This window comes from Danio aesculapii, chromosome 2 (assembly GCF_903798145.1).
Source record: "Danio aesculapii chromosome 2, fDanAes4.1, whole genome shotgun sequence".
NCBI classification, from domain to species: Eukaryota; Metazoa; Chordata; class Actinopteri; order Cypriniformes; family Danionidae; genus Danio; species Danio aesculapii.
This window is the reverse complement of record NC_079436.1, coordinates 29,133,551-29,140,018: the sequence shown is the minus strand read 5'-3', so window position 1 is coordinate 29,140,018 and position 6,468 is coordinate 29,133,551.

Below are 6,468 nucleotides of genomic sequence, written 5' to 3'. Positions count from 1 at the left end.
ATTCCCCACGAAATGTTTTCTTCAGGCCATGACTGTTTCATTAATGTGCTTCTCTATCTCTCACATACAAACACACACGGACAAAGAAAGAAAAAAACAGACACCAGCAAACAAATATCAAACGGCTGCCCTCTTCGCATTTTCCCAATGCAAATGTCCTCTGTTAATGTTCTCTGCCTTGAGCTGGAGAACTTAAGGGAACATAAAAGTTCATGTAATTTGCATAAACAGATGCTAACTGGACTGTAAGGCTATGAAGTCTTGTGTGATATCAAACAGTAGAGCTGATGAAATGTGAAGAACAAGTCTAGTTTTAAATATGATCAAGTATGATGTTTTGAAACTGTGCTTTTATGTCTTCTAATTTTACTCCAGGTCACCATTGTGATTAATATAGTACTGCATAATGAAGGAAATTAACAATTTTACTGGGATAAACAACTTTATTTTAAATGAGTACAAATCATTTATCTTTTATAATTTCTTCAGGACAAATAAAAACTTAAAAAATGTAAAGCTTACTGTTGAGTCGACACAAAACAAACTAAAAACAAAACAAAACAAAACAAACAAAACAAACAAAACAAAAACAAAACAAACGAAAAACAAAACAAAAACAAAAAACAAAACGAAAAAAAACCTAAAGAAAATGCAAAACAAATTCAAAAAAAGAACCAAAACAAAATGAACCAAAAGTAAATAAAACTAAAGTAAAAGTAAAAAACAAAACAAAACAAACAAAACAAAACAAAACAAAACAAAACAAACAAAACAAACAAAACAAAACAAACAGATTATACTTTGAACGGCTGTGCATTGAACACTGAGCTTTATTACATCTGACAATCCTTGATACCATGGACAGCTCCTACATTCAGTCAGCGGTCAGCCTCTAACTTCAGCACCCTGGCCAGATCCCCAACATACACTTTCAGCACTTGTTCACTTTCTAGCCTGCGATAATGCCGCCCTCCATTCAATCCACCACTAACAGTCTTGTGAAACGCTCTCATCAATTTGCACTTTCACACTTACAAGCAAGCTCTGCTCTCTTCTTGTTGGGGTGAGACTGCCATTTAATTTGTTTTGTAATTTCTAATTTGTCTCTTGAATATGTTATTCAATGGTGCTTTCAAATCTGATGCCATTGATGTCTGCGAGAAGCCTTAGAACGGGATTTCTCATCTCTGAATGATAGTAGATAATATTTTCTGAATGATAGAAAAGACTGAATCTCGAGGACCATTTAAAAGCCGAAAAGTGAAGGTCATGTATTGATAAAGCACTTTAGGGAATAATAGGAAAAAAATCTGTTAATTACTTTCTGAGCTGTAAAGCCGTCCATATCAACTTATGATGGGGAATGTTACGAATGTTTGGTTAATTTACAAATTGCATATCTTAGCATACAAGGACCTCTAATATAACCTGTGATTTGCCTTATAAAACAAAAAAAACTTCTGCAGTAATTTTACACTCACTGTTCAATACAGAAGTAAGCTATTTTTGGAAATGTGTCAAGTTTCTGATAGATTAGCTACTGTAGGTAACTAAAAGAATAACAAAGTGCAGTAAACAACAAAACTATTTGCACAACAAACCTGTGTTACTAATATGATACTATATGATTCATTATGATAATAAATTATAAAATGTATAAAAATTATTAAATCTTAAATTAATGTGTAGACCGTATAGATGATCGATGATACTGTTTGTTTAGAAAAAACAGGATGCATTCTAATGTATTTAAAACAATGAATCTGAAATACTCTGCTTGAAGTCCTTTTCATCTATGACCAATATACTAAATCTCTTTGGTGCATATTTAGTTTGACATTTTCCAGTAAAAAAGCTACACACTGTTTTATTATTCCAGATGTTTTCTTTATAACTGATGCAAGCAAATTCATTAAACAAAACAAAAAAAGTAAAATAAAATAATAAATTAATAAATTAATAAAATAATAAAACAAATGGATAAATAAATAAATAACAAAAACAAAAATAAATAAATACAAAACAAAAATAAAACAAAACTAAACAAAACTAAACTAAATTAAAAACAAATAAAACAAAACAAAACATAAATAGATAAATAAATTAATAAAAAACAACAAAACAAAACAAAAAAAAACAAAAAAAACAAAACAAAAAAAAAACAAAAAACAAAATAAACAAAAATAACTAGATAAATAAATTAATAAAAAAAACAACAAAACAAAATTAAAATATACAAACAAACAACAAAAACAAACAAAACAAAACAAAAAATATATAAAACCAAACAAAACAAAATTAAAAGCTGTATGAGCAAAGCAGGTGTTCATACAAAGTTCAAGTGTTCGTGCAGCCCAAGCCTCACGTGAGCTCTGATTCAGTGATGCTGGTATAGTAGTGTGGCTCACACGTGTGTTTGTAGGTCAGAGGTAATAGTGGGGAAAGGAAGCTTCGGCTGCAGGACTCATTGGGTTTTCTTTGAGTACTCAACCATATTTCATGTGAGAAGATATTTCTGGAGCTGTGTAGCAAAGCATCTTCAGACATGCAATCGGTCAAGAATAAAAAAAGGGCTCAAATTCATTAGGAGGGAACACACATTCAAAAGCAATTTAAATACCCTGCATATTGATAGCAAACTGAAGCATGTATTATATTAAAAAATCAGATTTACACAGGTCATCGGCTGAAGTCAGAGAATAAAAAATGATGCATTTCTACAAAGAAATTAAAAAAAAAAAATAGATCTTGACGAGATCCTGCACTGTAAAAGGATTTTTGTTAGGTTTACTTAATTAAATTATGCAAACTTGTTACCTTGATTTAATTAAGGCCCGATCCCAATTCTATGTTTGTACCCCTACCTCTTGGTCCTCAAAACCAAGTGTGAAGGGAAGGGCTTTAAAATTTACCCCTAAGAATTGGGACAGCACTACAGCACCTGCACACGTCATATGTCATCGCGATCTCTAGATCAGACGATCGCGACTGCTGTAGTTATTCCAGTTGTGTTATTTTTTGGTTTTTATCTTCAAGAAATCACTGAAGCCATATATTATGTTATCACAATGATCTAATGTGACAATAAGATTGTAACTGTACTGTGTATTTACACAGTGGCCATATTCATTTATGTAAACACAGTGAAACAACATTACCATAATAGCAGACACTGTAAAAAGCCCATTCCCAGCCACTAGACTTTTCTGACAGGGTATTCGAGTGTCATCGAGTGACAGTATGCAGTGGGACTGCTATACAGGATTTATGATTATAGATTGTGAAATTTAGCGGTTTTTATTTTAGCATTTTTTTAAAAAGCATGAAGGTAAAACACGAACGCGGTTATAAATATATCAAACCATGTGCTTGTTTGTTGTAAAAATTTGTAATAATGACACAAAAAAATTCTAATTTGTGGATCTACTTCCGGGTTCAGCAATACTGCCATTGTGGCTGGTGTATTCTGGGAAATTTTCGTACCCTTGGTTTCGATTGTGGTCCTGTAAAATCTTCGTTCAAAGGGCTATTCACTCCTTCACCTTAGCCTTACACCTTCAAGCTAAAGAGAAATGGGACACCCCTACCCCTTGACGTGAACACGCAAAACGAGGGGTAGGGGTAACAGGAAGGGCTAAGTGGTAGAATTGGGATTGGTAAGTAATCGTAATTTTATCAGATTAAGTACTATTTACTAATGTAGAAATAGTCATTCTTACTTATACTGAGTCACATTTACTTAAGGTCAATTGAATCATCTTAACTTTATATCATTTATTATTTACTATCGTAGTAAAAATAACTCTTACTCATGTTGAGTCACATTTACTTTTTAATGAAGTTATGTTAACTCACCTGAAACTGTTCTCTGAGGAATGATGCTTGTAAAGTTTACCTAAACTACCATCTTGATTATGCATAATTAAATTGTATGGTAACATGGTGACTAGTACAAACCACAGGTGTTGGTTCATATTGTATATGTTTAATGAGAGAGTATAAATATGTCTAATATACAGTAAAGTGAACATGGCCAACTGAAAATATAACAATGAGTGAATCATTTCAAGGCCAATTTTTCTGTTATGATGCATATGGCAGGAAGGAAATTCATTAGGTCTGTTACAAAACCAAGCTACTGCCTACAAAGACAGCTGCCGTCTATGACACGATCCAAACTGAAATAATATTTCATGCAGTTTGTGACTGATTTGGAACATTCTATATTAGCAGTTAATTTGTGTAATGTCCTGGTGCAAAGCTCAACATACTTCACTCACATTCATCTAAATACAAACAAGTTGTCAAAAGTATCAGTTCTTCTAAAGTCAAAGTTTAAAGAAATGTAAAAAAACTTATGAAACAAGCCTTTTTAACAGATCAGAGTACCAGGGCATTCACCTGAAAACTGAGCGGAGACATTTTTTTGTATTAGTATCAAGTAACTAGCAAAAAAGACAAAGAAAACAGTACTATAAACAATAATAATAAGAAAACAAATCAATAGTTTTAAAATAGCAGTCGACCCCAAAATTATGACATATATATTTTAGGCCTCACACATGGGACAAATTCTGTTTTTTTTTCCTCATGTAGCACAGATTGATGCAATGAACATGTAAGCAGGAAAAACAAGGATTTCACATGGATTTCAATATTTTCAGAATGGTTTCAGGCCTCATTCAAGTGTGAAAATAAACTGAAAATGAATCAGATAAAAGGATTTGCGTCTGCCATGTAAGCAGAGAGATTGGATATTCCTGCTGATGTGAGTCATACGTCACTGAAAAAGTGACAGTGACAAATGATGTTGATTCCGGCAGACAACGACCATGATCACATGACTCATTTCAAAGCACAAACGATGAACGAAAGATCTTCCATTCTATTCTGTTTTATGACCAATGCTTTGATGATCTATGACAGATCTAACCCTCAACTTTACCCTAGCCATATAGTATTGTAAAACATGCAATTAATTAACATTTCTTAGTGTTTAAATGTATTGGTTATCTATACTGTAACATGGACACGTTAAATTAAAGTGTGACTGAAGCTTCTCCATGTCAGTCACTACGTCTACCTTGAGTAAAGCGTAAAGTCAGATATAGCCACTCGCTTCGAATGTCATTACTCAATTGAATGGGCGTCATCAGTGGTTATAAGCTGATAGATATGGGGCAGTAGGGGCCTTCCGCTCCTACTAGTAGGCTCAGAAGACTGTTATCAATCATTCACATGGTTAATTAGATGTACTAATAGATAAGACTCCAGATCCAGGTCTGTTTTTATATTACTGTGACGGTTGGGTGCATGCAGCGTTCATTTCCTTAAAGAAGTCTTGCATTTGCAGGATCATTGGTTCACATTATCCTTTTATCATCCAAATACTACAGGAACACAACTTTCGATCAACAGCACAAAAGATGCACATAGTTTCAATAAACAATCTTTAACAATCATTGAATATTGTTGTTTAAAATATATGATACAGGTTTCATTATGGTTTATACCATATGCAAGTGTAGAGGGAACAGTACAGACAGTGGATACACTGAACTAGTTTTATTCATTCCATCATAATGTATGTTTACTGTCATTTTTTTTTTCTCACTGCACGTCCCCACATAGAAAGCTGATATATGGCATGATATATGGCAACATATACAACTGGATTCCACATACTGTATATAAAATTTCTTATATCTTATATAAAATTTCAAATTTCTCTGTGTGTGTGTGTGTGTGTGTGTGTGTGTGTGTGTGTGTGTGTGTGTGTGTGTGTTCTTGTACAGCCATATGGACACTGTGATTGGGCTTTCTTACATACAGTACAGTAATGTCAAATATGAAAACATTGTCTGTAAAAGTGGTACATGGATGGAACAAAGAAGATGGAATAAAGCAACTGTATGTGATCTATAGCTGATCAACCATGTGGATGGATGATAACAGCCTTCTGAGCCAACTAGTAAGTGCAGAAGGCCCCTACTGGCCCATATCTATCAGCTGATAACCACTGATAACATCCATTCAATCGAGTGATAACATTCGAATCGGCTGATATAGTAGTCACTATCAGTCACAAAAAAAAAAAAAAATAAATAAATAAAATAAAATAAAAATAAAATATTTAGTATATTATATATATTATATTTAATTTCTGACATAGCTAATTAGAGTAGGTCATCAAGAAAAAATTTAAACATAATAGAAAAATTTGCAACATGTTGTATCAAACTTTGTATAACTTTCCTCTTTTTACATTGATACATTGATACAGTAGTCAGTGCTTTTACTATTCACAGTCAATAGGAATCTAATCCATTCCTCAAACATTACTTAAAATATCTTTTTCATGTCCTTTTCATGCTTTTAATACATCATAAGGTGAATAAATTCTGACAGAATTATATTTTTAGGTGGACTTTATTGTTTTACGTATATTTTATTTTATTATCTCTCAAC